Raw genomic sequence first — 24,131 nt, forward strand, 5'->3', positions numbered from 1 at the left:
TTCATCTTCCCCTGACATCATGGAGTTACTCCTTGAAAAGAGCGGATCCAGTATTTTTGAATATCTGAGAGTTATCTGGTTTATCAGCTTTGCCATTTTTACCACCTTTGCTTCTCATACTTGTGTTCCTAAGAGATGGTTATCTCACTGATAATCTAGACCTTCTACTGTCAAAAGTGGGAAGCAAGTTAAACAGAAAATTAAGCCTTCACTTTTCTCTTACTTGTTAGTAATAATTATTGGATTAGGTAGTATTAACTTTTTTAAAAAGTTCCTTTGGGGATGTTTTGGGTTCATTATTCAAGCTGGTTTTACGATCTTCTAATTATATATTTTCAAAAAACTTTGTTAGCAAATCTGGAATGTAAGTGTATAGCAAGTTAGATATTATTTTTATAGGCTTCTTCCAAATCCATGGGAATTTCCAATTCTATGTGATTACACTAGAACCAAGTTTATTATTATAGTTCCCAAAATGTTGCAAACATTGAATGTGTATGTAATGTTACACTTTTAGTTACTTCAGTGCAATTTCAGTAGCATTTTAGCTTTGTTTTCCATGGCTCTCCTGTTGGTTGTGACAGATGGAGTCACTGCAGATTCCAGACTACCTCCTCATATCAGTGTTGGCCAAGGTGCTTCTTCCATGTGAGAAAATGGATGGAAGAGCTTAATAGTGTCTTCAGATGGAAAGTAAGAGAAATTTCCCTTCCTGTCCTGGTTCTGATGCCATCGTTTCACGGACTCTAGCTTATGAAACATTTCTGCACTGCTCCTGCTTGCTTCATGAGGATATCATAGGAGTGAATTGGATAACTGTTACGATCCTGATAAGAAAGGTACTCCGTGAATGCTACAGGTTTGGGAAGATGATGGGCTCAGCTGTGGGCATGCAGAGTTTTTGAGTGTCTGGAAGGACACCCACTTGATGGCCAGGAAACGTGAAAAGTGAAACTGAGCTCAGGGCTCCAGATCAGATATTTGGTGGTTAGCCTGGAAGTGATCACCAAAGCCTTAAGAATCCTTGCATTCCAGGGATAAACCCCACTTGATCATGCTGGATGATCCTTTTAATGTGTTGTTGGATTCTGTTGGCTAGTATTTTGTTGAGGGTTTTTGCATCTAAATTCATCAGTGATATTGGTCTGTAGTTTTCTTTTTTTGTAGTATCTTTGTCTGGTTTTGGTATCAGGGTAATGGTGGCTTCATAAAATGAGTTTGGGAGTGTTCCTTCCTCTGCAATGTTTTGGAAGAGTTTGTAAAGGATGGGTGTTAGCTCTTCTCTAAATGTTTGATAAAATTCACCTGTGAATCCATCTGGTCCTGGACTTTTGTTTGTTGGGAGATTTTTAATCACAGTTTCAATTTCATTACTTGTGATTGGTCTGTTCATATTTTCTATGTCTTCCTGATTCAGTCTTGGAAGGTGATACCTTTCTAAGAATCTGTCCATTTCATCCAGGTTGTCCATTTTATTGGCATAAAGTTGCTTGTAGTAATCTCTTATAGTGCTTTTTCTTTCTGTGGTATCCGTTGTAACTTCTGTTTCATTTGTAATTTTATTGATTTGAGTCCTCTCCCTCTTTTTCTTGATGAGTCTTGCTAGAGGTTTATCGATTTATCTTCTCAAAGAACCAGCTTTTAGTTTTATTGATTTTTGCTATTGTTTTCTTTGTCTCTATTTCATTTATTTCTGCTCTGATCTTTATGATTTCTCTCCGTCTACTCACTTTGGGTTTTGTTTGCTCTTCTTTCTCTAATTTCTTTATGTGTAAGGTTAGATTGTTTATTTGGGATTTTTCTTGTTTCTTGAGGTAGAATTGTATTGCTATAAACTTCCCTCTTAGAACTGCCTTTGCTGCATCCCATAGGTTTTGGATCTTTGTGTTTTCATTGTCATTTGTCTCTAGGTATTTTTGGATTTCCTCTTTGATTTCTTTGGTGACCTGTTGGTTATTTAGTACTGCATTGTTTAGCCTCGTGTGTTTGTGTTTTTTACATTTTTTTTCCTGTAATTGATTTCTAATCTCATAGCGTTGTGGTCAGAAAAGATGCTTGATACGATTTCAATTTTCTTGAATTTCCCAAGGCTTGATTTATGACCCAAAATGTGACCTATACTGGAGAATGTTCCATGTGCACTTGAGAAGAACATGTAATCTGCTGTTTTTGGATGTAATGTCCTATAGATATCTATTAAGTCAAGCTGATTTATTGTGTCATTCAAAGCTTGTGTTTCCTGATTACTTTTCTGTGTGGATGATCTGTCCATTGGTGTGAGTGGGGTGTTAAAGTCCCCCACTATGATTGTGTTACTGTCAATTTCCTCTTTCATAGTTGTTAGCATTTGCCTTATGTATTGAGGTGCTCCTATATTGGGTGCATATATATTTAAAACTGTTATCTCCTCTTCTTGGATTGATCCCTCAGTCTTTATGTAGTGTCCTTTCTTGTCTCTTGTAACATTTTTTATTTTAAAGTCTATTTTATCTGATATGAGTATCGCTACTCCAGCTTTCTTTTGATTTCCATTTGCATGGAATATCGTTTTTCATCCCCTCCCTTTCAGTCTGTATGTGTCCCTAGGTCTGAAGTGGGTCTCTTGTAGACAGCATATATATGGGTCTTGTTTTTGTATCCATTCAGCCAGTCTGTGTCTTTTGGTTGGTGCATTTAGTCCATTTACATTCAAGGTAATTATCAAATTACAATTACCAGATTGTATGCGCTAAATATATGCAGTTTATTGTATGTTAACTGTATCTCAATAAAGGTTCCAAAAAAAAAAAAAACTTTAATGATGAGAAAACCTCTGAGTCATTCAAAGAGGAACATCCACTGGCATAAGGAACGACAGCTGAGTAGAACTGTTCAGGTAGTAGACTGACACCAGGAAAAAGATGATGGGGTTGCTAGAAAAGACCTAGTGGTTCAATACTGAGTCCTGGGATAAAAGGGGATGTACCCTGGCTCAAGTGACTGCTTCACAAAGGGTGTTGTCAAATCCTTGTATCCCAACTTAGATAAGATTAAGAAAGGGGGTCTAAGAGCAAGAGGATGAACTTACTCCATCTGTGAAGGTAGTTTAGTGCAATGCATGACACATGGGAATGATTAATTCACTGTTACTAGACGAATACAATTGTATAGATACATCTGCTGCAGTTATAGGGCAAGCTTCTCACATAGATGAATTAACCATTAAAGCGAGAAACAAGTCACTTGATTTTTTCTAGAAATTGTTTACAAAAATGCAAGTAAACCAAGCCAATCTCTCCTCTTTAAGCCCTAATTTGCTCTGAGATAGCCAGCATACTTCTGTACTGATCATTAAACTCATTGTGTAAAAAGTGCTCTCTATACTTTTATCTGACTAGTATGAATATAGTAATAAATACAGGATGTGTTTAATGTTTTAAAATTATGCTGTATCTAAATCAGTCTAGCTCTCTGTCTAGCTACAGTTAGTGGCTCAGATTTAGATTTTTGCCAGTTTCAGGTAACATACTTAAAAATAAATTCTAATTTACGTATTAATCATACTTACTAGACTATCAGATACTCATTTTAATTTTTGTCTTATGTTGTAATATATACTTTTAATAACAGTTTAAAACAAGGAAATAAAAAGTAACATAAAATGCAAAAAAAATGGTAAACATCAATATGTATGTTCCTATTACCATTTTCTTAATTGTTTTGTTTTTATTTCTGTAGGTCCTTTTCTTCTCTTATGTTTCCCGCTTAGAGAAGTTCCTTTAGCATTTGTTGTAGGGCTGGTTTGGTGGTGCTGAATTCCCTTAGCTGTTGCTTGTCTGGAAAGCTTTTGATTTCTCCATTGCATCTGAATGAGATCCTTGCTGGGTAGAGTATTCTTGGTTGTAGTTTCTTCCCTTTCATCACTTGAAATATATCATGCCACTTCCTTCTGGCTTGTAGAGTTTCTGCTGAGAAATCAGCTGTTAACCTGATGGGAGTTCCCTTGTATGTTATTTGTCGTTTTTCCCTTGTTGCTTTTAATAACTTTTCTCTGTCTTTAATTTTTGTCAGTTTGACTACTGTATGTCTTGGTGTTTTTCTCCTTGGGTTTATCCTGCCTGGGACTCTCTGAGCTTCCTGCCCTTGGGTAGCTATTTCCTTTCCCATGGTAGGGAAGTTTTCAACTAGAATCTCTTCCAGTATTTTCTCAGGTCCTTTCTCTCTTCTCCTTCTAGGACCCCTATAATGCAAATGTTGGTGCATTTAACATTGTCCCAGAGGTCTCTTAGGCTGTCTTCAGTTCTTTTCATTCTTTTTTCTTTATTCTTTTCTGCCTCAGTGATTATCACCATTCTGTCTTGCAGGTCACTTATTCGCCCTTCTGCCTCAGTTAATCTGCTGTTGGTTCCTTCTAATGTATTGTTCATTTCAGTTATTGTGTTGCATATCTCTGTTTGTTTGTTCTTTCATTCTTCTAGGTCTTTGATAAACTTTTCTTGCAACTTTTTGATCTTTGCATCCAGTCTTTTTTCAAAGTCCTGGATCATCTTCACCATCGTTATTCTGAATTCTTTTTCTGTAAGGGTGCCTATCTCCTCTTCATTTAGTTGTTTTTCTGGGGTTTTATCCTGTCCCTTCATCTGGTACAAAGTCTTTTGCATTTTCATTTTCTCTGTCTTTCTGTGGCTGTAATTTTCAGTTCCACAAGACGAAATACTGCTGATACTGCTTGATTCTGCTGTCTGCCCTCATGTGGAGGAAGCTGTCTAGGAGGCTCGTGGGTGCTTCCTGATGGGAGGAACTGATGGTAGGTTGGGCTGGGTGGGCGGAGCTCAGTAAAGCTTTAATCTGATTTGGTGGGTGGAGCTCAGTGACACTTTAATCTGCTTGTCAGCCAATGGATGGGGCTGTGTTCCCACCCTGGTGGTCATTTGGCCTGAGGCGACCCAACACTGGAGCTTACAGGCTCTTTGGTGGGGCTAATGGTGGGCTCTGGAAGGGCTCACGCCAATGAGCACTTCTCAGAATCCCTGCTGCCAGTGCCCTTGTCTCCTCGGTGAGCCACAGCTGCCCCCCACCTCTGCAGGCAACCCTCCAACACCAGCAGGTAGGTCTGGTTCAGTCTCCTATGGGTTCAGTGCTCCTTCCCCCTGGGTCCTGGTGAGCACACTTTTTTGTGTGCCCTCCAAGAGTGGCGTTTCCATTTCCCCCAGTCCTGTGGAGGTCCTGCAATCAAATCCTGCTGGCTTTCAGAGTCTGATTCTCTGGGGATTCCTCCCCCCGTTGCTGGACCCCCAGGTTAGGAAGCCTGACGTGGGGCTCAGAACCCTCAGGACTTCTGCAGTATAACTGTTCTCCAGCTTGTGAGTCACCCACCCAGCATCTAGGGGATTTGATTTTTACGCAATTGTGCCCCTCCTACCATCTCATTGCAGGTTCTCCTTTGTCTCCGGATGTGGGGTGGTTTTATTGGTGAGTTCCAGTGTCTTTCTGTCGATGATTGTTCATCAGTTAGTTGTAATTCCGGTGCTCTTGCAAGAGAGAGTGAGCGCACGTCCTCCTACTCCACCGTCTTGAGTCCTCTCACCAAAACCTTAAGATTTTACCTCCCTCAGCTCCCCTTCTTCCCAAATAGATTTTGTTGGGAAAACCAAACACCTTAGGATTTGCTGGAGCTTAGCAGGAATCAGAAAATTGAATTCTAGTCATATGAGCAGGGTTTCACCGAGGCCGAGGTTCTTCCTCCCGCCCGCTGCTGCCTGCTGCTGCTTCTTATAAACTAGTGAACAAGGTCTCTACTCATGCAGCTTGTATTTGAGATGAGGAGAGGATGAGATCAGGTGGTGATGAGTGTTAAGATGAAAAATAGCAGGGTGGGTGAGGGGAAAGGAGAGAGGGCCGTGGGATGACTGGGAGGGGGTAGGTGAGGTCAGGTTCAAGGTCAAGAAAGTCTCAGATGAAGTGACTCAGCAGTATGACATAAGGGACCAAGAACTGGAACAGGAGCATGCCAGGGCCTGGACCAGTAGGTGCAGGGGCAGGGTGCCGCAGTTCCTGAAGTGCAGGTGTGGGACCAGGGGCCCTAGAATGGGCTGTGGCCCACCTCTGCCAGCCTCGACTCTGGTGGGGAAGAGCTCCACACCACTCAGGGGGCATGTGCTTCACCTGTGAGTTTGAGCAGTCCGCATTCTGAAACACTGAAACATTTGGAAAATAGTACCTCTGAACTTTTTCCATCAAAGCTATATTGTGAAATTTGAATTTTAAAAAGGTTGTGTCGTATGAAGGAAGTACTTTTGAGTTGAACGGTAAAAGGCTTGAGTTTCTTCTACGACTGTATTGCTTTGGTTGCTCGCTGCAGTCAAAAGAACCTGCCTTGGGAACCAGCAAACCCATTAGCAAGACTGGGCAAGTGTGTCCCTGCTCTGAGCCTCCAGGCATCTCTCTGAAGTCCAAGCCTTGGTGTTACATGAACTTCTTTAGGGAGCTTCCCAGCTGGTTGTGGTTGAGGAAGGAGGAAGGTCCCAGAGGGGTAGCTCCTGCTTTTCTTTTTTTCTTTCTTTATTAAGTGTTGGTATTACTCCTGAGTTTATTTAGGAAAGAAAGTTAAGAATAGGAATTTGGAAAACCACTCAACTAGATGATTGTCAAGGCTCTTCCCGTTTCCAGAGTTCTATGAAGATACTAGTTTATTAGTCCTCGAGTATTTGTTGCTACCACATAATTTGGCCACAAAAATGTTTAGATTTGTGTTGTTGACCTCAGACATTTCTGACAGAAGTGCTTCTTGACTAATCATGTATTTGGTACAAGAGCATCCCTAGTGATAAGAGTTTTTACTGTGTTTAATACTCTTTTGTGATTATTTTTGAAATCTACTCAAGAATTGACACAATTATCTCTTCAAAATTTATACTTATGCCTATTTGTTTTTAACCTTTTAGTAAAGCTATATGAATTAAAATATACCAAAACTCTGAAGAGAATAGGAAAGGGTTAGAGTGGAACTTTTCCCTTTGCCCTCTGACTAAAATGCTTATGTGAAATGTTGCCAAGAAGTTCCAATAGATGTAATTTCACCTTGTGTGGGAAGGGAAGATAAATCAGAGATGGTTAGGTTAATAAGAGAACTGCTAAGTGTCTTCTAAAAGTACCGTATTTAGTTTATGATCGTACCTCATGACTGCACCCACTTGTAGAGGACATAGTTTTGTGGTGTGCTGCCACTACTTTGTCTCTTATGAAAAACAGTGAGGAATTATAGAAAGTCAGGGGTGGGGAACGGCCGAGTGATTCCTCTGGTCAGCCTAAATAAAGCCTATTCCATCCAGCCATAGACTGTTTTGTTCTTTCTTTGCTTTGAAAGCCAAGGTGGCATGCCCATCCCTTGGATGTTTTCATATTCTGTACATTTATCATGAAATATATATTTTGCAGTGGTGCAGATGTATTGATCCGTACATGATTGATATCACACTGAATCGGAATACAGGAATTCAAGTCTAGAGAGAGACCTGTGTGCTTCTCAGTGTTTCTGTGTGACTGACCACTGTGATGTATGAGGATGAGTGTATGCTGTTAATACAGTGGCTTGGTTGTGATGTAATTTCAGGAGCTGCTCACAGCAGCTGTGAATCGAAAGTAAATTGAATGCCAGCTGGTTTAGGTGTCACGGTGCTGAAGATCAACAGAGTACTGTGAAACTGGGACTCGGTTATGGCAACATGAGACTGTCCCAACTAACTCTCAGATGTGTTCCATCCAGTGCGTCCCCAGCTCTTTATCCTGCTGGACTGGCGCCACTCGAAAACTTTACTTCCTCGGGGGAATAAATTGCTGGTCTTGATACGGGAACAGACTTTTGGCTTCTTGGTTAGTTTAGTATTTTTCATTTCTCTTGGATCATCAGATAGATGAAGTTAACAGTGATGTCATGCTCAAACTTAATTGTCTCTCTCACAGATAGCCAAAGAGCAGAGAAAATACATTCTATTAAGCAATTGGTAAGCAAGTGATGTTTGGGACCTGGGTGTCCATAGAATGTCTTGAATGTAGACTGCTACCAGGAAGAGCTCTCTCAACCTTTGTTGGCATTGAATGTGGGTAATGTGAACCCAGTGCCCCCCGTGGTGAGCTTAATCTATCCCCAGGAGTAGACTTCCTCCATTTCTGCTCATTGTGGGTCTACCACGGAGTAGCTGTCGCCTTTCTCTTTTAATAGGTACATCCAATTTTTCCCACCCAGAGAACATTTCCCACCCTTCAGACATTCTGTATAACAGGGGTCCCCAACACCCGGTCTGCGGACTGGTACTGGTCCATGGCCTGTTAGGAACTGGGCTGCACAGCAGGAGGTGAGCAGCGAGTGAGCAAGCGGAAGCTTCATATGCCACTCCCCATCGCTCACAGGACCGCCTGAACCCTCCTTATCCCCCCCAGCCAGTCTGTGGAAAAATTGTCTTTCACGAAACCGATCCCTGGTGCCAAAAAAGGTTGGGGACCACTGTCGTATAAGACATTGAAAATAGGAAGATACCAGTGAGGGAAGGGTAGGAACCACTTTGTGTCCTAGGCAATTCTTCATTTCCACTGACATTTCTTCCATGTGTTTTGTAATAGTTTATAATTGATATATGGGTAGGAAATTGATACTGAGAGATCCAGCTGCTCTCAGAGTAGGAGTGTAGTGACTCAGAAAGAGGAGAGAATTGTTGAGCTATAAAAGGAGCAGATTGCCGTTTCAGTATCTTTTTCCATACCATCAAAGGGCCGGTTTGCTCCGTCTTCCCTAAACGTTTTAAATTAAATGTCTTATTTATCACAGTGCCTCTGATGTTCAAAATTATATATGTTGCTGTAATTCTTATGAGTTTTGAGGATACCTACGTCCATGTGGACAGATGGTACTTTTGACACAGCCTTTATAATCCTGGTAGGCTGATTGGGCATCAAAATTTTATATTCACACTATTATCTTAATTGTAGAGAGATTCTGGGGTGGCTGTGGAAAGTCACCTGACGTGTTCTCTTTCTTTGCACTGCCAGGGTTCTAAATATTTATCAATCATTACTTATTTATACTCTGTAATGCCATACTTTATTGGTGAATGTTCCACCTTTCAGAGGGCATTAGGTAGGTTTACTGTAGTATTTAAGAGACATATGAGCATTTCCCTATCAACTTATTAGTGAACTTCGAATTACAGTTTATGGTCTTCAGGTTAATAAAGGCAAGTCTCCTCTTTAGTTGTGTCACACTAATTTAGATTCTGATAGGTTATGAATTTGCAATCAATTCATTTTGATAGACTGAAGTTATCTTTGCACTCTGAAAAATGAAGTATTAAGCAAAAAGAAAAGTAAAAAATGTTTGAGATGTATATAAACATAGTTAATCTCTGAGGTATTTTACCACACTGTTTAGAATCACGAAATGCTGCTTTTGATCTGTTCATTAAATCACAGCACAGATATCTATATTTTTATTAGCAGCAATAAAAAACATGTCTTTAAAGTATGGAATAATTCAGTCCCTTTATTTTCCTGTGCATTTAATTGGAACAGGTGATGTTTCAATATATTGAATATATTGAAACATAATCATGACTTCGATAACAGCTTTCTAGATTATTTTAGGAATCATAGCTCAGATTTATAGGGTCTCATGAATAGTACACTTTAATTATACACTAGATCTGCAGCTGAGAATTTAGAAGTACTAGAGTGACCACATTGTGACATAGGTTGTGTTATCTCCTGCTAATGGAATGTATCTTCCCTGACTTGTGGTTATTTTCCTAAATTCTTCTTTTAAGAAAGTCAAAACTCTCACCTAAAAAAAAAAACAAGTTACCTAAGTAGGAAGATTGAAAATGAAATCTGACTCTTTCTGACATTTTTAGTGCCAACTACTGAACAAAAGACTCCTTTAGGGAAGCAGTTTATTTAGTGGTTCTTTGAGTATGAGCCATCTAATATATTAAACATTTTTCAGTAAGTGCAGCAGTAGAGTGCCAGTTTCTGTTTTCAACTCCTCACATAGTAAAACCTGTTCTGTCAGCAGGCATTGTATGAAATGCCCCAGCACATGTGTTGGACACCAAAGAAAAGACAGACGTCTAAGACAAGGGTCCTGGTTTCAATAAACTTAACTCTGAATAGATGAGGGAACATTTATAGAGCAGATCGAAGGGGGTGAAAATGAGCATGGTGTGCTGGTGGTTAGGACTTTAACTAGATTAGTTGGACTAAAGGGGTGAGTCATTAGAAGAGAAAAGGGGAAAAAAGCATTTCCAGAGCACACTGAGAAATGCCCTCATAAGGAGGAGGCACGTACAAAGCCTGTGTGTGTAGAAGGAAGAAACGGTTTGGTGAAGCAGAAGGCAGTGAGCTTGGTGTTACGCTTGCTGATGGTGGAGTGGCTACGCTGAGGGAGCAGCAGAAAGTCCGGGGCTGGAGCTCTGGAAGGCAGAAGGAGAGGCTGACTCCACTCACCCAGCCTCAGGCAGCAGGTCGCAGGCCTGGAAGTAGCACCTAGGGAGAGGCTATGTGGAGGGAACCACTGCTTGCTTGCAAGGATGCCCATGGTTTGGGGGCAAGCAGATGCGGTGAGGCCCCTTCCAGATTTCCACCTAACTTTTGCCTTTGATTTCTGTGGGGATCTACACTGCTGTATCTTCACTGTCCACTAGTCTCCATCCCTCAAAGGCCTGCTCAACTCCTCTTGTTCCTGAAGACCACAGTGGTCAGGGAAGAGCTCTGTGAGCCCAAGTGAGTTGAGGGAGGAGAGGGGCACCAGGGAGAGGGAACATGCAGAAGTCTGTAAAGCCCAGGCTAGTCCTCTACCGTGATAGCAGTCTTCACAGAATCTTTTCTCAAATCCTGAGGTCGACGGTTTTTATTTTCTATACATACTGTATTACGTTGATCAAAAGTGAGTTTTTTGCTTAATTTGAGACATACAAATTTTATTTGAATGCCGAAACATACCAGTACTTCAAAACAAACACACGTTCTGCCCTTTGGAGGAGGAGAATTTGCTGTGACTTAGAAAAATGTAATGTATTATTTATCTGATGAATAACAGTTGCTTGGTTAACTGTTATTACCTGACTGAATTTCCTTCTGGAAAGCAGTAACGAATTTTATTTGAGAGAGAGAGGGAGACAGAGACAGACACACTGAGACCAGTTAGGAAGACCTTTTCAGAGTGAAACATTTCTGTTTCCCAGTTTTATTTTTGTTCAAGCTTTCATAAAGAAAACATTTATTTACCTATCCTCTGACTTTGACATGCCATTTAAATTTTACAGGTGAAATAAGAGCATATGTAAACACAAGCTAGTCATTGTAGATACCCACTCTGAATCCGTCCCATTGGGTGTTTAATAAAAAATTTCAACTAAAACATATTTAGTCATAAAAATGGGTAGTAGTAAAGCCAGTAGAAATGGTATGGTATGAATTGTCTTAATTTTTTTTAATGTTATGATAACATTTTAAACATTTAGGCTTTTTTTGGTTCTTTATTGCAAATTTGAAGACAGTTCTGTATTATTATATATTCATCCTTATGCATTTGTGCTCCCAGGTGACCAGACTAGAAATACACAAATACTGTGAATTTTAATGAGGACAGGCTTTTATTTTAAAATGTACTAAATAGAGAAAAATCACCTAGGTGCTTTCTGGATGTCACATGTGGAATGCTGTCCTGGTTCTTCATTTTGAAATTGTTTGCACTTTAGATGATTAAATGCGCTGGTTTTTTTTTTTAATTGGACTATAGTTGATTTACAGTGTTGTGCCAATCTCTGCTGTACAGCAAAGTGACTCAGTTATACACATACATACAATTCTTTTTTCGTATTCTTTTCCATTATGGTTTATCACAGAATATTGAATGTGGTTCCCTGTAAATGCACTGGGGTTTTTTTAATTTTTTTTTAAGCTCTTTATTGGAATATAATTGCTTTACACTCTTGTACCAGCTTTTGAGGTACACCAAAGTGAATCAGCTGTATTTATGCATATATCCCCATATCCCCTCCCTTCCGCAACTTCCTCCCACCCTCCCTATCCTGGCCTTCTAAGGCATCACCCATCATCGAGTTGATCTCCCTTTGTTATACAACAACTTCCCACTAGCTATCTATTTTACAGTTGGTAGTGTATATATGTCTATGCTACTCTCTCACTTTGTCTCAGCTTCCCCTTTGCCCCCCACCCCCCCAATCCCGTGTCCTCCAGTCCATTCTCTGCATCTGCATCCTTATTCTTGCCCTGTCACTGGGTTGTGAAAGCAAAATTTAAAAACAGATTTTAAAGGTAAATGATAACCCAAAATTAAGTCATGGTTCTGCAGACATTGATTTAAATCAGTGAGAGTTGAAAGAATCGAGTTCTGTTGCCATGCATATGGTGGCCACACATGCAGGAGCACAGCAGATGCACGGCAGGGGTAGAGACTGTGGATGGGGCACGGTGAACCTTCACAGGCAGCTCCTTGAGTATGTAGCCGTTTTCATCATGTTCTAGAGTGACTAATGGGCATATGTTACTCACAGTGACTAACCTTTTCATTTGGGTGGCTTTTGTGTTAACCCTTTCTTACATTTCTGACTTGGAGTGAGCCACTCCTCAGCTAGATTGTTTTCTGGGGAGAACAACTAGGGGTAGAGGCCAGGCTTCCCAAACCGCATCCTGAGCTTTGAAGTCACCGCAGTCCTGAGCCTGTCCTCAGTTCTGCACTTCTAGGAACCCGGACTAATCTATAAACCAGAGCACTCATTAATTTATGAATTCATAATTGCCAAAATGTCTACAGTCGCCAAACAGACTTCTTCCTTCTGACATCCAGGTAACTGCTGCAGTTGTGAACCAGAATCCTAGTCAAAGGTGAGGAGAGTTTTAAGAGAGATTTCATTTCAGGACCACCTCTGTCTCTTATAGTGAAAGATCCTTCTAGTAATCTCACTTATTTGACCTCCCCAGACAGGGCCAGAATCTAGGTTTTCCTCTCCTGTGCTTCACACTCACAACTGTCCCCTTCTCTGATTCTGATGGTAATAACACATGATAGGGCAGAAATCACATTTTCATTCTGGTCTGGATGTTACAGTCTTTTCCTGATTGTAGTTTTTTAATAAAGTTCTTGAGGGGAATGCATTTAATGGTTCTTAGTTTATTTCCACTTGTAGCCAGTCTTATTCTTATTTTATTCATTTGTCTAAATTTTGTCTCCTGGGAGCAGCCCTCTTTTCTTTATTGTATTTGGATGCTCCCTGTGAGGATGTTGAAGCAAAGAGGGTCGTGATGATTGGGGACTTTTTTGTAATCTCCTTAAACAGACCACCCAAACAATGAAGGACAGGTTTCCTAGGGTTGTATTCATCCTTGTATCCCCAGGAACTTGGCACGGGAAGGACAGAAGAAGAATTGTTTCCTCTTACAGGTTTTGCATGGTGTGTTCTTTTTAAAGTCTTCTTAAACCCCACAGTTGCTTTCTGGCTCCTCACTGGGCTTTCCAGATGTTTTCCTGCTTCTCTAAGCAGACAGCATCTAGCTTTTACCCTCTCCTGCTCTTCCTTAGCCATGTTGTCTAACTCCAGGTCACATTACCACCTTCGCTGGGGCGGTGGTACCTGATTGAGTTGGACTCTGCCTCAACTTTCACCATCATCTTAGGCAATTTTAAAGGCCTGGTAGACAACCCATGCTTTCCCTGCCTTCATGGTTCCTTCATCTTCTCATCTCTGGAGTTTTCTCTCTCCTTTTCTCGTCCTCCTCCTCGCCACCCTGATTTTAGTCTGTTGGCATTCTCTGAACACAACACATTGTGATGTTTTATACCTGTCTGTCTTGGTAGTAACTCTCATCTTCCCTGACATCCCTCCTACTGTGGCATGTTTTATGATCTTTACTGTTGCATTTATCACACTGTTTTTATTCCTTTCTTTCCTGTTAGGCTGTGAGCTCCTTCCGCATCTTGATGGTTCTGAAGCCTAACACTGCTTGGCACGTAAGTGTTTTTTTGATAGAAGTGCAGATATATTATCGTTCTTTCCCTCAGTTCATTTCATCCTTTCACGGCACAGACTCTACTAAACACCTACCATGTTTCAGGCATTTATATTGGTGCTGAGGATACAGTGGTGGCTCAGATGAAAACAGTCCCTGCTCTTACTGAATCTAGAGTGTATGGGGTTGAGGGATGCAGAACAGTGCATAGGAAATTCAGTATAGTTCACTGTATGCTCCATCTGTGATCAACAAAATGCTACAAGCTTTGTAATTTTTTCTTGTGCTTTCTTCAAAAAGCTGTTCGGAAATGTTAAGTGTGAAATTGTGTTTGTCTTCTTGAAAACAAATTTCGGTATTAAGCCTGCAGAATCTAAACTGATTAAAGGAAACTGAGAGATAACCATCATTTCTCTGACTTTAACTTGCTGAAGACAGGGACAGAAAGAAAGGATTACTACAGTTGTAGTTTTGATGGCTTTCTAAATCTAGAATTTTCCCTTTTACTCTAAAGAGCTGCTTAAAAAATTAGAATCATTACATGCGTTATTGCTTAAATCAGTATTATTAAAAGTGACTGTAAGCATGTATAAGATCAGGGTTTTTGATGGTACTCCAATTCACGACTGTCTGCTTTCCTTTTTCACCTGTGCTTTCAGTAAAGCAACTTCTAAATTAACATCTGTCTTAAACTGGACATGATTTAGGCAAATTGTTATGTGTCCCAGATGGGGAGTTGATCTTCCCAACCAAAGTACCAGTGTGTACTACACACCAGGTCTATTTCCACATGAATGTTCATGAGACAGGCATGAAAAATGGAATTAAAACTCGCGCCTGGCCTGAGCAGGCTGGGTTCTTCTTCTGGAAAACCATTTATTCCTTCATTTAGAAATGAAGTTTTCCAAGAAATTGGTACCCAGCTTACAGCCAAAACACAATTCCGTGCTTAATTTTGTTGGCAGGAATTTTTATTGGAGAGCTTTAATTTTTCTGTACCATTTTCTTAAAAGTGCTTAATTAATGTTTTTCTTTTAATAGACTGACATTGGAAAAGCTGAGGGAGCCAAATTGTAATTGTGAAGGATAGAACAGTAACTCTTTCTAGCTTTATTTGCTCATTAATAATAATTATTATATTGTGGGATTTCCCATAGCATGTTCCTCGTAATGTTAATAGGTGGCCCTCAGAACGATTGCGGGTCAGATAAGCGTGAGATACTGTTAGATGAGATTAAATGGGTTCATCTACTTTAAGATTTCTCAGTCTTTAAATACTCTGTGCCACTGCTTCTCAATCTTGAAGGTGTATACAGAACACTGGTGATCTTATTCACATGAAAATTTATTCAGGAGGTCTGGGTGGGGCCTGAAATTCTTCATTTCTTAAAAGCTCTAAACTGTTGCCAGTGTAGCTGGTCCACAGGTCTCTCTTTAAGTAAGGGTTTTCCGAATCTTCAAGAGGAAGCATGCTCTGTAGCATTTCCCACGCTTAACTAACCATAGAAACATTGTTTTTGACATATTAGAAGTAGTCCACGGAGCATATTTTGAGAATTTTAAATTTTAAATTGAATCTTTCAAATTACAAATGAATTCGTAAGTTAAAGTCTAATGCAACGTTTCTGAGACATCTGATACAGAACTTGTAGGTTACTATCAGCTGGACAGCCTAGTGTAAATCCCAAGACACTGAGAAATCATTTAGCTAGTCCATATAAAAAGAAAAATCACTATCATGAACTAAAAAGACAAACACTGCATAACAGGTTGTTACTAGACTGTATACTTTTTTTTTTAAATAGACCTTACAAATGTTATTAAATGCCCAAGTCCTTAATTAAACAATTTTACTTTGTTTTTATTGCCTCTAGTAACTCACTTATAAATTACCATGTTTCTAAATCCCCGTATGTGCTATACTAGTGGTTTCATTAGTCTTTAATCTTTAACACTAGCATTTGATATGAAAAACTAATGATAAAAACAAATCTTTTATTTAAACAGCTTGAGATTTGATATGGCTTGCCATACCCTTAATTGCATATGATATAAAACAAGAGTCTAGGGAGGCTTTTGAGAAATCTATTAAACCTAAAGCAAATTTTTACATACAGAAGCTCGATGAAATTAATTAATACATTATAGGTGGGCTTTTCCCCAATCTGTGTCCTTTTGCTGCACCTGGTATACTGTCCTCATTTATACATGCATATTGAACTCTTCTTTGAGCACCTGCTTCCTGTATTTGAGTTCTTAGTGCCCTGTTTATCTCAGGATATATTTTATTGTAGTTATTTATTTATCTTGTCTTTCCTTTTAGGCTGTAAATTGGATTGGAGGTCAGGGTCTTATTAATCTTTATATTTTCAGTTATACCTAGTTTATAGTGTGGTACTTAGTAAGTGGAAGATCAACAATGCATTAAATAAATTATATCCTTAGAAGATAATTCAGCATGTAAGATTTAATTTTTTAATCTTATAATACTTAAAAATAACGTGTTAGTTTTTTTCCCCTTCGTCCTCGTTTCTCGTCTTGATGGTTGTATCAGTGAGTATCACTTATTCATCATATAACAAGTCATCCATAATCTCAGTGGCTCAAAATAATTTTTAAGTTTCTCACAATTCTAGGTTGATGAGGTTTTGCTGGTCTTGCCTGGGTTCACTCAGGTGGCTACAGTCAGCTGGTGGCATGGCCTGTCTTACATATTCCAGTGTCTTGGCTGTAGTGGCTGGAATCACTGGGCCTGTGTCTCCGTAGCATCTTTTAATCCCAGGCTTTTTCATGGCATAGTGATCTCAAGGTTCCCAAAGAAGCTGCAAAGCCTTTTTAAGATTTAGCCTCAGATGCTGTACAAAATCACTTGAGCTACATTCTGAGTCCCAAGAGGCCATCCCCACATTCAAGGGGTGGGCAGTGGACTCGTCCTCTTCCTGAGAGGAGCAGCAGAGGCACAGTCCCCTGGAGTTCCGCTGTATGCCCTTCATCCCACTACGTTAAGTAAGAACATTAGTACGACTGTACTTTCCTCACCTCCGCACGCCTCCCCTGGTGATATCGTGTGGCGTTTCTTTAGACTTAATCTTAAGTTTCCTGAAGTATTTGCTTAGCACTGTTTCCTGTGCACTGACCCTTCCTTGATCACATTTGTTATTTGGTTGCAGAACTTACTTTACAGAGTATTGAAGCCACATTTCCTTGGGTCCTGGTATGTCCTAAAATGCCTTTATTTTTCTTCGTATTTGAATAATAATTTTTGGTCGGTACTTAGAAGTTATTACTGTACCCACTGTAGTTGGTAAAAGGTCTCATGCCAAACTGATTCTCATTCCTTTGTAAGCAGTTTATTTTTCCTCCACGGTAACATTTACAATCTTTTCTTCATCCTCAGAACCTAGAAATGTCAGTGGATTGGGTCTAGATGTAGTCTGTTTCATTCCTTTTATTCACTTATTGGCCCATTTTAAATATTAATTTTCAGCTTCAAGAAATTTTCATTTCTTATTTCTTTTAGTATTTATTCTCCTTTTTTCTCTCTTCCTAGTATTCTTGGTAAATAAACATAACTCCTGGATCTAGTCTCTAGTCTCCAAACTGTTGTTTTATCTTTTTCATCTCTCTCTCTCTCTCTTTTTTGGGTGGGGTGCTCAGATAGAATTATTTGCGTCACTCCTATGAAGTACTCTTTTTACAAAAATTCATTCTCCTATTCACTTCATTGATTGAGATTTTTGTTTTTATCCTGTAACTTCTTTTCAAGGTCTCTGGCTGTTTCTCTTTCATGCACACAGTTTTCAGTTTAAACACTAGGGATGTTAGTCTACCTATTCCACTGTACATTTTTCTGTCTGGGGAATTCTGTCCCTTCTGGGCATCAGTGCTCACTGAGGCCCTGCTCTGTCTGGATCCCTCCTTCTTTGCCTGTGGCCACCGCTTGAGCATGTCCAGTGTAGGGGCCGAGCGACCACCTAGCCGCGGTGTCTCGCCCGTTGTTCATCTGATCATGGCCCAGGCCCAAGAGCCTCAAGTTCTGGGATCCACTGACTCTGAGCTCCCTCACCAGCCTCTCGGCAGGCTTTTTTTTTTTTCTTTTGTGTTTTGGTTTCTTCTGGTTATTTTGCCATGGGTCTGCAGCCATTTTTCTAATATTTTGGCACACTGATGGCATTTTTTGAATTCCTAGACTGGCGAATTTTCTTATCTTAAAAAAAGAGAAAATGTCTTTTTCACTATTTCATGGCGTTGTGAGTTGGAAAAGAGCGGAAATGTGTACTCATCCTGCCTCTCAATCCAGTCATCCCCACTCAGAGCTAATGACATTCTTATCCCGTTGGTTATCCCCATCCTATCTCTCACACACTCTAACATGCCAGCCAGATATCTGTATGCCACGAAGGGTCCCCAATCCTACAAAAACTGAACCTGTAGTAGTTTCCAAAAAGATGTCCTCTTTTGTTCTCCATAAGAAATATTTTTTGAAAAGGTTGAAAATACCAAAGTGCAGTCTGTGTTTATCCAACATAGAATTTTTAGTTTTTATGAACAGTTTTGCAGGGTTTGCCTGTCATGACAGGGATCACGTCAGCACTCCGCTTGACTGCAGGGAGCACCGTTCACAGAGCACACGAATGGCCACCTCAAGGTGTGAGCCGTGCTATTATTAACCATGCGTTTCATTTTCAGAAAGTATTATTGAGTAGTATACAGGGTGGAGGGCATTCTATTTTGTAATGTGAGCCCCCCTTTTATTGAAATGAATTCCAGGCATTTATGAACCATAAAATTATATTTAGTGTAGCTTTATAACCCGAAGTAGTTCAGTTCTCTTAAAAATGGATAATCGTTAGTATTTAAACTATGAAACACTATTGTATTCTATTTATAAATACTCTAAATTATTCTGTTTATATCTAATAAGAATTTATCATATGCTTGTTCCACTGTATTAATATTTTTCCTTTTTCACAAAAAAATACCTAGGAGAGTGAATAAAAAATATATGCGTAATTTTAAAAGTTAAAAAGATGCACAGCTGTTAATTACTGCCTGTGCCAGGCCAGCACCCCAAAAGTTCTTCATGTATCCCTCTGAGATCACAGCCTCTTCTTTCCCCAAAGAGCTTACCATTCCTCTGACTTTGGTGATAACCATTTCCTTGGTACCTATGCAGGCATCCCTAATAAACACAGTTTTATCTTGCCTATTTTTTAAACTTTACATAAGTGGAATTCTTACGTTTGTTTCTTTTGTGACTTGCTTCTCTTATTCAACATTATGTTTGTGAGAGTCACTCTTGTTGTACAGAGCTGTCGTTCATTTCTTTTATTGCTATAGGTGAATACATCGCATGGATATACCACAATGTATTTATTCTTTCCACTGTTGTCGTTTGCGTTATTTGCAGTTCATGGCTTTCACAAAGAGTGCTGCCATGATCATACTTATATGTCTTTCCACGGGTTTGTGTGCAAGAGTATCTCTGCATAATCAGGAAAGGAATCACCGGGCTGTGTAATATATGTTAGCAGCAGCTCAACTAGATAAATGCCAAAATGCGTTCCAAGGTGATGGTTCCCATTTACACACTCATCAGCAGCCTGTGATTTTTTTTTTTTTTTTTTTTACTGTTGTTCCACATCTTTGCCAAAATTAGATATTAATAAAATGTTTTGCCATTTTGGTGGTTCTGTATTGATATCTCATTGTAGTATGAATTTGCATTTTTCTGATTACTAAAGAGGTTGAGCAACTCACTAGATTTTCTGAAAGACCTATTCATCCATTTTGCTTATTTTTGTATTAGGTTGTCATGCATTGATCTTTAGATTATAATAATAAATCCATAAGTCAAAATAATTAACTGCTATATGTAATCCATTCTCTAGAATTACTATGCTGTTTGACATATAGTTCCCTTCTAAATAAATTCTTGCCAAGAAATGTTAATTTTTTGGATGAACTGTTTGATTAGAAGTTCAGTATGTAACTGTCTCTAGGGTTCCTAAACAGTTGCAGATTTTGGTAATGCATCTTATTTCCAAGATATTTTTAAACTATAACTGTGAAAAGTATCTAGTATTCCTTTTAGAATTCTAGAATAGACTCTATATGGTACTGAAGGTGTTTTACTTTTGAGGCATATTCCTAATTCCCAGTGCTTTATTCTTTTCTTCCGTAGTATCCGTTCCAGTCTCATTATAAGTAAAGCAAAGAAACTTATCGCATTGTGATACTCACATTGTGAGTGTTCACAATGAAGTCATGAGATGTTTGTTATACTCTGGATTGCTAATGCAAAAGAGCAGAGGGAGAACTACAGAGGCCAATTTATTTCACTGGATAAGATGAAATTCAGTATACTTATTATATACTTTGACCAAAAATTATCAGTAAGGAGAATAGAAATGAGTAAATAGAGGAAAATCCAATGCAGTTGATCTTCTAGTTCAGAAGTTTAGTGCAGGTGATTCTGTGGTTGAGTGTCATCTATGGTAAAAGGGATTGTAGTTATTGAGCCTTAGATTATACCTATATGTTACATCCACAGCCTTTGCTAATGACACAAGAATGTATGTGGCCTGCATCCTTGAGCAGAAAAATTTCTTGTTAATTTGTGAGAGTTCAGTAAAGACACACACACATTATACTGACTGTTTCACTTAAAAGCATATTTGTCTTCAATAAAAGTAGTAGTGAAAACACATAACAGTTCATAGTCAGCTTTCCAAAAAGTGTTTCACAAGGCTCAAAAGAATAGCGTCCAATAGAATGATAAAAATGGAGACCTGGGCAAAGAGGAAAGTCAGTAATGAAAGCCTGGGGTAAAATGAGAACAGTTGTAAGAGTCGGCCCCAGACTCTCCTCTGAGGTTTTTGTGTAGCCAAATAGAAACAGTCAGCACTGAGGCTTCCAGTGCACATCATTCCTTCCGGAAAAGCACAGCGTCCTGGCCTCCAGGTGCCTTTTTACAGAGAGGTGTGATATGATAGACAACACTCTGCAAACCCCTGAGGAACATTCACATCAATTCAGAATGTAGACGTCGTCACATCTTCGTGTCAGCCTCAAGATTCAGAGAACGTTGTTTCCTATTTCTAACACACACCCAGTGCAGAATGAGTGAACCATGAATGAAGTGAGGCTGCCCCAAAGCTAAAGTGATGCTGTGCTGTATTGATATCAGCATTTAAGGTGACAGGAAGAAGGGGACAAGTGAGTGTACACCTCTTCTTCAGGTGCCCTGGGACATGTCCACTTCCAGTGACGGGTGGCCCATTAACAGGAATGGACACAAGTTGTATCCATTCGAGAGGTCGAATAGGATGAAGAAGGGATTCGGCCATTATTTCCAGGCACAAGAACAAGGACAAAATGAATGACCGTTCCTGCTCCTTTTGAGCTCAAAGCTTGGCCGAGAACACAGGAAGAACAGTTGACGGAACCGGAAGAGAAAATCTTACCCAAAGAAGAGAAGGACCATGCGGACAAGCTACTGTACCATCCCTGCTACTTGACCATCTGAACTGTGATTAAAGACCTCTTGTGATGGGGAATGTACCACCTTTGGGGTAATCAGTTTTTGAAATTTTGGACATTTGACTCTTCACTCCAAAAGGAAAGACCTTCCTGAGCTCACCCTCATGGCTCCAATCCTTAGTTTTATAATATAATATTAATATAATTAAATATAACTATTAGCCAAATTTGATTCAGAGTATAAAGACAGTAGTAATTTAGGTTAATACAAGTTTATTACAAAACCATTAGTTTTGGTCTAGCTCTTGGGACCAAAAAGTCTCAACCTAAGAAGTCTAACCTTGCTTGTGCTTGGCAGTCTTGAAGGGGACTTGTCTGCATGGTCCGTCTCTTCTTCGGTCAGATTTTCTCTTCCGGTTCCGTCAGCTGTTCTTCCTGTGTCCTCGGCCAAGCTTTGAACTCATAAGGTGCAGGAACGGTCATTCATTTTGTCCTTGTTCTTGTGCCTGGAAATAATGGCCGAATCCCTTCTTCATCCTATTCGACCTCTCGAATGGATACAACTTGTGTCCATTCCTGTTAATGGGCCACCCGTCACTGGAAGTGGACATGTCCCAGGGCACCTGAAGAAGAGGTGTACACTCACTTGTCCCCTTCTTCCTGTCACCTTAAATGCTGATATCAATACAGCACAGCATCACTTTAGCTTTGGGGCAGCCTCACTTCATTCATGGTTCACTCATTCTGCTCTTGAACCTAAAGTGCCTAAATCTTTTCCCTAGTGTGGTGTGGAGCTAGTGTGCTGCTGACCTAACGTAAATACAAGACCCCACGTTTATCCCTGGTGTTCTTATCTCATTAGAGGCAGCTCGTTGCTGCAGCATAGCAGTGGTTTTTGTATTTGAATTTCTTCACCTGGTAAGTTCGCTGTTCTTACTCATTGAAGAATTTGAGCATGCCTGGTATGTTATTATTTACATTATGGCTAAAGTTTTTGGTTAGGGCTGGGCCAAGGTTAGAAACTTCTGTAGGTTGATATGTTTTGTTCAGCTATTTACAGATTGTCAGTCAGCAGTTGCCCTTGTGCCAGCCCCATTTCTGTGCTGATTATAATACCATAGGGGACTTCTAACATCATACATGCCTCACCGGAGTCTAGACACACTGCATTTCCATGGTTACAGTGCCAAGGAGAAATTAGACCAGCTCAACATGACTTTTCTTTGGCGTGCCCCTTTTTGGTTCTCACAGATCATCTCTTGGATAAAATCCTTGTAAGAATCTCACCCAAGATCTGTGTCTAGCTCTCTAGTTTGTAACGTGAAGAAAGTCTACTTTCTTCTTTCCAAAAACAGCAATGGCATTTTCCTGCTTCTAGTTTTCTGGCACCTGTTCCATTCCCTGTGATTCTTCAAAGAGCCAAGATGGTTCAGCAACTTATTTTGTAAGTGTTCTCAGGTCCCTAAAATGTGATTGCCCAAATCGGCCAAATTGAGGTCATCAAGGGAAGCACAGGACCTAATTTCTCACAGTCTCTTTGCTATGTTAAGTACTCGTTGCTTGTTTTATTCGCTAATGGAGAAGAGTAATCATATTATGTGACTTTCTTCTTAGCTTGATTCCTTCCAACTCCTCCAATTGTTATGAGAACTACAAATACATGAACAGAATACTTTAATAGGTATACAGCTTGTCAGTATTAGGGAATCCCTCCTCTGCCTCATGTTGGTGATGGTATTTGGGGACTGTTCCAGAGATGAGGTGTAGAGAAGTGTCTCGTCCTCAGTTATTCCTGGGTACCTTGGCCATCATTCTCCGTCCCGTGGGTGTGATTGCCTGCAGTGTCTCCTGGTCTTTGAGGAATCTGACAATAAAGACATCATACCTACCTATGAAAGTCTCCTCTCTTGCCGAATGGTAGTTTCTTACACGAATTTATAACCTCTTCACCACCTCTTCCTATCGACTTCAGCATTGTTATCCCATCACTTGTGTCTTGCTGTACTTTGCCTTGATCTGATTCATACTTTGCTGTCCCAGCTAGATGATGAGCCACTAATGGTCAGCAACCTGGCTTCACGCCTGTGTTCCCTCATCACCGTGCGTATTACACGGGCAAAGTGGTATACAGAAAATGCTCAACTGATGTCATAGATCTGGAAAAATAAATCATCAAAAAATAAATATTATGAAATTAAGCGTGGTACACTCACAGTGATGTAAGATAATTACAACAGTATAGTTCAGTATCTTTCTTTAAACAGTAAGGATCCTCCTATTTTTAGTAAAGAATAATTACTTCCCCAGTAATGTTTCTGTTTCTCCCATTTTCAGTTTCTCTTTGTTCACTGAAATTTTGCTTCTCTTTTTCTTACACATTGGTTATTTCATGGTATTATACTCTTGACATTTAAAATTTTTGTTTCTTGGCATTGTTTGTTTCACTGTTGCGTAGTAACATTTTTGTTCTTTGCAACCATCTGCTTATTTTAAGGTGTGTAGTTTTCCAGTGGCATAGAATACTTTCATATCTTTACTAGCCTGAAATGCATAGTTAGGATCTTTATGTGTGGCATTTTTTTTCTTCATAGACCTTAAATTTTGTCTGTAATGAGCACTGGGTAAATACAGAAATGCGTTATTTTATCCAG

General features: G+C 39.7%; 1 protein-coding gene across 17 annotated transcripts in view; it reads left to right on the forward strand.

The window, feature by feature from the left end:
• PKP4 (plakophilin 4) overlaps window positions 1-24,131 on the forward strand; it is a 236,260-nt gene that overhangs the window by 48,442 nt on the left and 163,687 nt on the right. For 14 of the 17 annotated variants that reach the window (XR_009055218.1, XM_057747073.1, XM_057747064.1 and 11 more), the window contains exon 2: window positions 13,946-13,999. The exons of 2 other annotated variants lie outside the window; for them this stretch is intronic. The gene's annotated coding sequence lies outside the window, so the exon portion shown is untranslated. Of the gene's footprint in view, window positions 1-13,409; window positions 13,443-13,945; window positions 14,000-24,131 lie in introns of those variants that run through there. One more of the 17 variants, XM_057747068.1, reaches the window with a different exon arrangement.

This window comes from Hippopotamus amphibius, chromosome 8, assembly GCF_030028045.1.
Source record: "Hippopotamus amphibius kiboko isolate mHipAmp2 chromosome 8, mHipAmp2.hap2, whole genome shotgun sequence".
In the NCBI taxonomy this organism is placed as follows: Eukaryota; Metazoa; Chordata; class Mammalia; order Artiodactyla; family Hippopotamidae; genus Hippopotamus; species Hippopotamus amphibius.